Raw genomic sequence first — 9,233 nt, forward strand, 5'->3', positions numbered from 1 at the left:
CAAGGTCCCCATCAAGTTTTCTCCTTATGTTTTCCTGCATCACACCATGCAAAGGGAGACATTTCCACGGACCGGAGCTGGCTTTGCCTGGGTTCAGTGGCCATGCTCTAGCACTGAAGACTTGTGCAGGACCTGCCTGTGCCTTTCAGCTTCAGAGCATCTCAGAGCCTCCCAGCCTGAACACGTTTCACCCTACAACCCAGACTGGACTGATCCTGTTCTGTCAAGGGGACGGATGCAGGGAGAAAGGGACGGGGCAGGAAGCAGAACACAAGCCTCCCACGCTCCCATTAACCCCTCACCGCCGCGCCGCACTGAAACCACTGTAACTACTAGAGCAGTGAACGCAGTTTGACCCTGTTTCCACAGACCTCTAAGTCGCAGAGGCAGTAGGAACCGAAGCGGGCGCACGGACACCGAAGCAGGGCTGCATTCGCAACCTCGGCAGGGCTGCGCGCACGGGAAGGGCTCCGCTCCCCGGCCGCACCGCGCACGCAGTGCGGGCTGCGGAAGCAGCCTGGCAGCGCCGCAGCCTCGGAGCGGGCCCCGGGAGCCGCACCTGCCAGCGCCACCAAGGACAGAACCCCGAGATGCCCGGAGCAGCAACACATCCGAGCACTCTCCCCATGCCAAACGCAAGCAATGTCACATAAATAGTGTCCCAGCTATTTTGAGGCCATGGCAGCACTTGTTGCCCCTGCTGACATGCCAGGAATGACTGACGAAGGTCTCGATTAATCTGTTTTGCCGTGCAGCTGCTCCAGGCCCGGGGTGCTCCGCGGCTCCGCATGTCGGCAGTGGCGGTTCCAGGGATTCCTCTGGGCTTTGCCGGGAAGGCCGTGGGGCAGCTGCCGCGTGAGGAACGAGTGGCTGCCTCCACTGCGCAACGCAAACCATCTGTGCACACAGGGAGACGGTCCCTGCGCTCGGTGCAGCCTAGCGCACCCGGGCACGGCCACGCACGGGCTGCAGCGCTGCGGGCAGCGCTCCCACGCAGCCGCCTTCCCGCGCACCAGGGCCAAACCAGGAGGCCTGCTCGCACCATCTGCACCGGAGCAGGCAGGGAGCCTGCAGCAGCCAGCAGGAGAGGCAGTCACCCCGTGCGGGAGGCTCGTGGAGGCTGGGGGAGACATTTCTTAGCAGATTAGCCAAAGCAACCACAGGCAACAAGAACAAAACCTTCTCTAAAGGTTTCTGAATAACTGAGGCTGGCAAAGATCAGGAGGAGCAGAAAACAAACCCATAAGAAACAGAAAAATAAAAACTCAGAAGTCACTTCATGGAATCACAGAACGCTTAAGGTAGGAAGAGTGCTCCAGAGATCATCAAGTCCAACCCCCTGCACACGCAGGGTCACCCAGAGCACGTGGCACAGGCTGCGTCCAGGCGGGTTTGGAAGACCTCCAAAGAAGGAGACTCCACAGCCTCCCTGGACAGCCTGTGCCAGAGCTCTGTCCCCCTCACTGTCAAGAAATTTTTCCTTAAGTTCCTGTGGAACTTTTGGTGCTTCAGTTTGTGGCCGTTTCCTCTAGTTCTATCAGTGGCCACCACTGAAAAGAGGCCGCCCCCTCCTCCCCACTGCCTCCCTTGAGGTATTTCTAGACACTGATCAGGTCCCCCCTCAGCCTCCTCTTCTCCAGGCTGAACAGGCCCAGCTCCCTCAGCCTTTGCTCACAGGGCAGATGTTCCAGGCCCCTGATCATCCTGGTAGCCCTGCGCTGGACTCTCTCCAGCAGCTCCACATCCCTCTTGTCCTGGGGAGCCCAGAACCAGACACAGTCTCCACATATGGCCTCACCACGGCTACAGAGAGGAGGATGATCGCCTCTTTCGTCCTGTGGGACTTGGGACCAACCAGTTGCCCTAGAGGACATCCAGTAAAGGGAGTTGAGAGGAATCCTGCAAACATCTGGTATGGACTGAAATAATTCTATGTGACCACTAAAAAATAATAATAATAATAATAATAATAATAATCTGAGTTTTATTACTTCAGCTTTTCTGCAGAGGGTGCCGGTGCGGAGCAAGGTGTAATTGCAGGGTGGAGCACCTGCGACGGGGCCGCACGCAGACAGCCCGCGAGCGTTGGGCGGGCAGCTGTTCACGCCATATGAACAGCCTGGTGGCAACGCACAAGGCTTTCCAAGCTGCAGAAGACGTCTGCAAAGCTGCCTATCTGCAGCAGCAGCATTCCTAAACACATGGTGTTGGCAAAATAATAGCCCTCTGTCCCTTTGCATTCAAAGGGCTGCCAGTCATTTATTAGCTAAAACACAGCGCCCCTTGAAAGCTCATGCAAAACACTGACACGGTTTGCAAGGGACCTGGGTATTTCTCAGCGAGCAAAGCCCACAGGACACTGGTGGCTAAATATACAGAACAAAGATAACAGTGTTTCGTTGCAGCCTTCGCAGGCCGACCCCTCCTCGGCAAATCCCTCCCGCTGCAGCTGTCTCTAACCATCCTGCCGGAAAAGCCAAGCGGGAACAAATGCGGAGCAGCTCTTCAAAGCATTAGCTGCCCCGGCCCGCCAAGCGGGACTCGAGTTAACCGCTGCGGTGCCGGGCTAACACCGGTTTAAGACAAGACGAAGGCCAGGGCCTGCACGAGAGGCACCCGCACGCGCGCCTGGCGCTGGAGCAGGGAAGCGCCTCCCTGCGGGGCTCCATGCGGAGCGGCCGCTTCGGAGCCATCGCGGGGCTCGCCAGGCCAAGCACGTTCACTTCCTTCTGGCAACGAGGAAGAAGTGCGAAGTAAATAGCTGGAAAGCTCCACCACAGAGTTCATAAACCCTTCATAAAACAATAAGCCAAAAAATCCGCCTTCCATGAGAAAGGAATTCCTTGCATTCATCTTGCCTACAGAAAGTGCAGACGGGCAAGCACGTGAACCGTGAAAGCAAAACGGAGCCCTACGCGCGTGGGGCCTCGTCACTCCAGGGCCCTCGTGAACGGAGCCCTACACGCGTGGGGCCTCGTCACCGCGGGGCTGCCGTGAATGGAGCCCTACACGCGTGGGGCCTCGTCACCATGGGGCTGCCGTGAACGGAGCCCTACACGCGTGGGGCCTCGTCACCGCGGGGCTGCCGTGAATGGAGCCCTACGCGTGCGGGGCCTCGTCACTCCAGGGCCCTCGTGAACGGAGCCCTACACGCGTGGGGCCTCGTCACTCCAAGGTCCTCGTGAACGGAGCCCTACGCGTGCGGGGCCTCGTCACTCCAGGGCCCTCGTGAACGGAGCCCTACGCGCGTGGGGCCTCGTCACTCCAGGGCCCTCGTGAACGGAGCCCTACGCGCGCGGGGCCTCGTCACTCCAGGGCCCTCGTGAACGGAGCCCTACGCGTGCGGGGCCTCGTCACTCCAGGGCCCTCGTGAACGGAGCCCTACGCGCGCGGGGCCTTGTCACTCCAGGGCCCTACACAAGCGGGGCCCTGTTGCCCCGAGGCCCCTGCAGATGGGCCTCATCACCCCGAGGCCCTCGCACAGCAGCACCCCCAAATCTGCCTCCCCCTACACGGCTCAAGCCACCAGCAGCAACTTGTCACCTTGTGACAAAGAGCTTACAAGCTTAGGATGAAAAACACAACCCACGTTTGACTTCCCCCTCTCCCTGCCCACTGCTTTTATTTTAGCCATATTTCTGCTTCCTCTTTTCACCATTACATACTTGCGTTAGTGAGATCAGCAGTGACTACAGCAATACCTTTGAACTAAGAAGTTGTGTATAGTTCTGGTTCTTTGTCATTAACAAGATCTGACTTGATTTTTATGAGCAACAAAGACTGCATAACTTTGCCTTGCCTTTAAACACATCTGTAGCCTTTCTCAAACTGAACACCTCTCTGCAGAGCACCTCTTGGGAGAAAGTATGCTTATTACAGTAAAAATCCACATATGCTCTGAGCCAGTTATAGAAGCAAAGGAAGTATAGAATCGCGTTAACTTTGGGGAGATTAGAGAACCATATCCATATTTTCTATTCTGTGATTCACCAATAACAAAATCCTTTTCTTACTCACTCCTGATGTCAGGCTAGGAGTCCAGCAGGGAAGGAGACAACCACGCGGGAAGGGTGGATGTCAGAGTCAGGGAGGTCAGCCCAAGTTCTGTGACATGAGAGCTCCAGAAACCGAGGAAAGACGCGGTGCTCGGACAGAACATCGTCCATCCAGCTTGCAAGTGTGGGAGGAAACAGGGCAGCAAACAGAAACAGGGCTTTTTCAAGTTAATAACTGAAATTCTACAGAAGAAAAATCATTTCCCTTAGCAAGAGAAGAGAGCAGCGGGCTGGTTATATTCATTCTACTGGAGGGGTGAAATTGGAGTTGAATATTCATGTAAAATCAGTACCAGATTTTACATGGTAAAATGTACCAGGGAACGGATTTCCAGACCCAATCCTTACCCCGTCGTGTTATACAGAGGCTTCTTGGGGTTGAGAACCCCAAGCAAGAGCGCAGGTCTCAGCTTTTCCACAGGTTCCAAACCAGGTACCAAAAGACCTGTCAGCAGCCAGGATTTCTGGCACGTTTCCAGCCCAAAGGCAACTCGTGATTCAATGCAGCCAAGAAAGATGTGAATATGCACTTGCGGGTTTAAATCCACGTTAAACCCAACCACTTCCAAGAATATTGGAATGCAAATCTGAACAGAGTGGGTTTATCCTGTTTAAGTGCCTGAGAGATAGGCGCAAGCTAAGGAGACACCCCAGAACCGAACCCGATTCTGACCGTATTTAAGTGGCAGCAGAATCCCTCGTGTACCTGTTAGCCTGAAAGCTCACACTTTAGCTTCTGCGCATAGCCAGGAGAGCAAACCTATGTCGGCTGTTTGCCCTGGCTTTTGAAGAAAAGACAAGAAAGAAAGAAAGGGAAAAAAAAAAATCAAACTGAGTCTTCTTATAAATAGCACAAGAGACGCAGTCCAGCCCAGCTCAGCTAAGGAGGTAGCTACAGAGCTGGCAACGCTAGACAGGATTTCAAAAAAAGACCAGGAAATCCCCAGTGTCACCTCTCCCCACAATTGATTTAAAGTGAGCTTATCCCTTGTGCTTAGTCCATGAGGAAGAAGAAACTTCCTGGCTACAAGGGGAGAAAACACAGTTATTAATAGCCACACAATGAGTAAGTATCAGAAGTTATGCTGCAGCCCTGGAAGATCTTGGCTGGTCTCGAGAATATCTGTTGCCATGGCAGTAACTGCTATACATGGTAAGGGCTAACAGTGGTGTGAGAACAATTTACTTTTTGATTTGGTGCCCAAAACAAGTTGCTTTTGTTTTTTCTCACAAAAAAAAAAAAAAAAAAAAAAGGCATTTATTAGGCTGGGCTCAGCTCAATCCAAGAATGAACTTTTCACTTTGAGCACTGTTAAGGAAGGCGGCAACAACAACAACAACAACAAAAGAAGAGTAAATCCAGAGAACTGCCAGGAGAGGTGTCCAAGGTGGTAGTGCTGCCTCTGTCCTTTGGCTGCACAGTCTAGGGACTGCAGCAAAAACCTGGGCAATGCTCAACTTTTTTTATATCGAGTTCTCCCGCTTGGTTAGATGCCCACCTAGATAGTCACCAACTTCTTAACTCGTCTGCTTGCAGCCTGTCACTGGCCACGGCCAGTGTCAGACCTTCTTCCCCAAACACATCTTGTTCCTGTGCCTTGGAAACGCGCCGAGCAGGGCTCCATCGGATCTCCCCTCTGCTGCCAGAATCTCTATTCCTGATCTTTGCGGTCTGCCTTTTACCCATCTATTCATCCGTGTGTCCCATGAACAGATGTTTCTTTAAGAGCCTGTGAGCAGGATCTTGCCAAGAGCATTTTGAAAACTCTACCAGGCCAGTCAACTGAATCACCCTTGCCCATATGCTTGCAGGCTCCTCCCGAGCACCAATGGATTTGTGCAGCTTGAGTTAGTTCTCCAAAAGCTATGCCAAATCTTCCCCAACACACTGTATTTATCTACATGCTTCTTGCATTTTATTTCCTGGAACCATTCAAGAATGCAAGAAATGCTTCTTGGGAGAGACCAGCTGTCCACCCATCGTCTCGAACGGCAGCAACAGGAAAGCTTCGTCACACAGAGCACATGAAATTGGTCATGTCCTCTGTCCATTTCCTTTCTTATTTCCCCAGAATCTGCACTTTTATCATGGATATTGGAGGGTGCATCTCTGCCTGTTCTCTTTAGCACCCATTTCAGCCCTGTTCCAAACACTTTCTGAATCCACGGATGTTACTTGCCTCCACAGCCTCCTGGAGCAGTGGATTCCAGATGGCCACCACTCACCATAAAACAACAGAAGTACTTTCTCTTGGATGATTTAAGCCAAATTCCTACAAGCTGCACCAAGTGTCCCTAATTCTGCCACTGTGAGGCTTGCTGAATAGCATTCAACTTAGTTATTGCCCTTACGGTTTTGAATATACTCATCACATCCCACCCCCAGCCTTCTCCTGTCCAAACCGAGAACTGCCAAACCTTTTAGTCTCTCTTGATAAGACAGTTATTCCAAACCTTAATCATTTTAATTGCCTTTCTCTGTACTCTCTCCTACTCTCTATGCCCTACTCAAGACAGAGGCAAAGCACATGCAGACACCAAAAGACGGATGCACCAACATTTCAGACACGGTCAAAATTATGTCCTCTGCTTTGTTATCATCATCGTGTTATCTTCCTGGAGGTGGCCAGTATTTCACTTGCTTTTTTGGCTGCATACTGAACTGATGACCTCAAAGAACTGCCAGCAACGACTCCAAGATCCTGAACTTGCAGGACTGCCTTGCGGGACTGCGTTCATCCACCACCTATTTGTCTGCTCCATTCTGCGAGGTCCTTCTGGAGCTCCTCACTTCCACTGAGGTATTTGGCTACTTGAAGGATTCTAGGGCCATCTGCAAACTTCAGGATCTGCAAGCTTCATGTTCCTGTATTCCTTCAGTCACTGATGAGGAAGACGGACACTCCCAGCACCAGTCTCTCAGGCCTTACTGCTGTCCTACTTTTTGCATCCTACGCTTTAACCAGCTCTCAGTCCATAACAGGACCTTTCCTCTAGTCCCATAGAAACCAAATTGCTTTATAATCTTTGGTGGAGAACTCCACTAAAGGCTCTTTCAAAGCCCCAGTATGATACATCCTTTGGTCCCTTTATCATGCTCCAGCAGGCCTGTGAGGCAAGTCTGGACTTTACAGTAGCCCTTCTGGAGCTTTTCCAAAATGCTGTATTTGCAAACGCCTTCAGTGCTCTTGCTCTTGCTTATGGACTTCCCTGGCTCGCGGCATGGAGGTCAGAGCACTGCTCTGCGGTTCCCAGTCCCCTCTTCCAGCCCTTTCTAACAGTGCGCCCGATGCCCAGCTCCCACATTTCCCGGCCCGATGCCCGGCTCCCACATTTCCCGGCCCGATGCCCGGCTCCCACATTTCCCAGCCCGATGCCCGGCTCCCACATTTCTGCGAGATCCCCACCCCTCTAAAGAGCTGCCATCACACTCACCACCTCCAATTTTTCTGCTGTGAGGGGTGCTTCAGCAACAAGATGCACAAAGTAGCTCAGCAATTTCAGATATAAGATCCTGTAACTATAACGTGGGTGTGCTCCGCCCGCACACCCACGCAAGGCCTGCCCCATGGAGAGCCCCGGCAGCTCCGCTCGGGACGTCCTCTCGCAAGGACCAAGGGCCAGGCCATGCTCTTGTATGGGCACATCTCACCGCACCAATACCTCTTCATGTTCACAGACTTTGCCCTGCCCAGGGAAAACTACCTGAGCAGGTGCCCATGGGGAGAGTCCAGAGCAAAGCGGCACCGCTTCCTGCCGCGAATAGCAGCACTACAGAGGAAGCTCGGGGCCATGCTGGCAAATTCAGGGGTGACTTAATTCACATAAAATCGGTAAATGTCAAAACCTCCCTGCAGGCCACAGAGCCTGCAGATCCCGGTCCCGGGGCAGGCGGGACGCAGAGGACAAGGAAGCTGTGGCCGGCAGCATCCGGAGCGGTTTGGCTGTGCTGTGACCAACTGCGTGCGCCCCGGAGGATCGGGCCACGGCCGCCGAGACGGGCTGCGGAGCGGAGGCCTGAGCGGAGGCCGGAGCCTGCGCTGCCGTGCGATGGCCCTGCAGGGCGAGCCGCGAGGGGAGCCCGGGCCGGGCCTGCCACGGGCCACGAGGGGAGCCCGGGCCAGGCCCGCCACGGGCTGCGGTGGGATTTGATTTCAGCGCGTGGAGCACAGGCCGGACGCGGTGTCAGGAGACACTCAAATAGGAAACCGCAGTCCCCTCAAAGAGCCTCCAAGGCAGGAGGTAGCCCCAAATGACGGCCCCGAGCGCGGCTTGCTGCCCGTGCCAGGCTGATGTTCCCACCACTGCCCATGATCCTGTTTAAGCTCTGAGTGGAGCTATGGGCGATTTGGTGATCACCAAACTCGCAACGTTTTTCAGCCTGCAACCTTCACTTTGCGCTTTAAGGACCTCAGGGAGGGGGAGAGAAAGCGGCAGAGGATGCGGGTTCCCCTCTCAGCCCCGGAAAGCACATCTCACACCGAGCACCAGGGCTGCCCAGGAACCGCTGCAATGGAAGCTGCTTTTCCTCCCCCGCGTGCCAACACTCGCGCGGCTCAGCAGAAGCTTCCCTGGTGCAAAAGGGGACAGGAGAGTGAGAGCAGCCAGGCGAGGCGGAGCGCGGGCACGCGAGCGGCGCAGGCCTTGCTCAGGTTCTGGGGCCGGGCCGCGCAGCCGGCACTGCCGGGACACGGCGCCCAGCCGCCAGGGCCACCTCGCAGCGGGGCCTGGTGGAGCCGTGAGCCGAGAGCCAGGCGTCTGACAGGGGGGCAGCTCCTTCCGCCAGGCCCTCAGCGCCTTCCCCGGCACCTCCCGCAGCCGCGGGCCGGGCGCCACCGGCCGCTCCCTCTGCCACAGGGCGCCAAGCGGAGGCTGGCGGGAGTGCGGGGCAGCGCTGGCAGGCGGCCCTGCGGCGCCCAAGGACGCAGGGAAGGAAGCACCTCGGCCAGGGCAGCGGCCCGGCCTCCGCGCGCGGCTCTCCAGGAAGCTGGTCCCGCTGTGGCCCGGGCTGCAGGGAAGGGGGAGCCGGCAGCTCAAGGAAGCGAGGGGCTGCTGGGGAAGGTCAAGAGGAACGGAGCCCTGATCTCTTCCCATGGCTATTCCCAACCAGTCCCCTCGCGCCCTCCGCTCCCCAACACCCCATGGAGTCACCAAGGGGACAGGGGAGAGCCAAGCTCC

The sequence above is a fragment of the Nothoprocta perdicaria genome, unplaced genomic scaffold (genome assembly GCF_003342845.1).
Source record: "Nothoprocta perdicaria isolate Ctin4 unplaced genomic scaffold, notPer1 scaffold_196, whole genome shotgun sequence".
Lineage (NCBI taxonomy): Eukaryota > Metazoa > Chordata > Aves > Tinamiformes > Tinamidae > Nothoprocta > Nothoprocta perdicaria.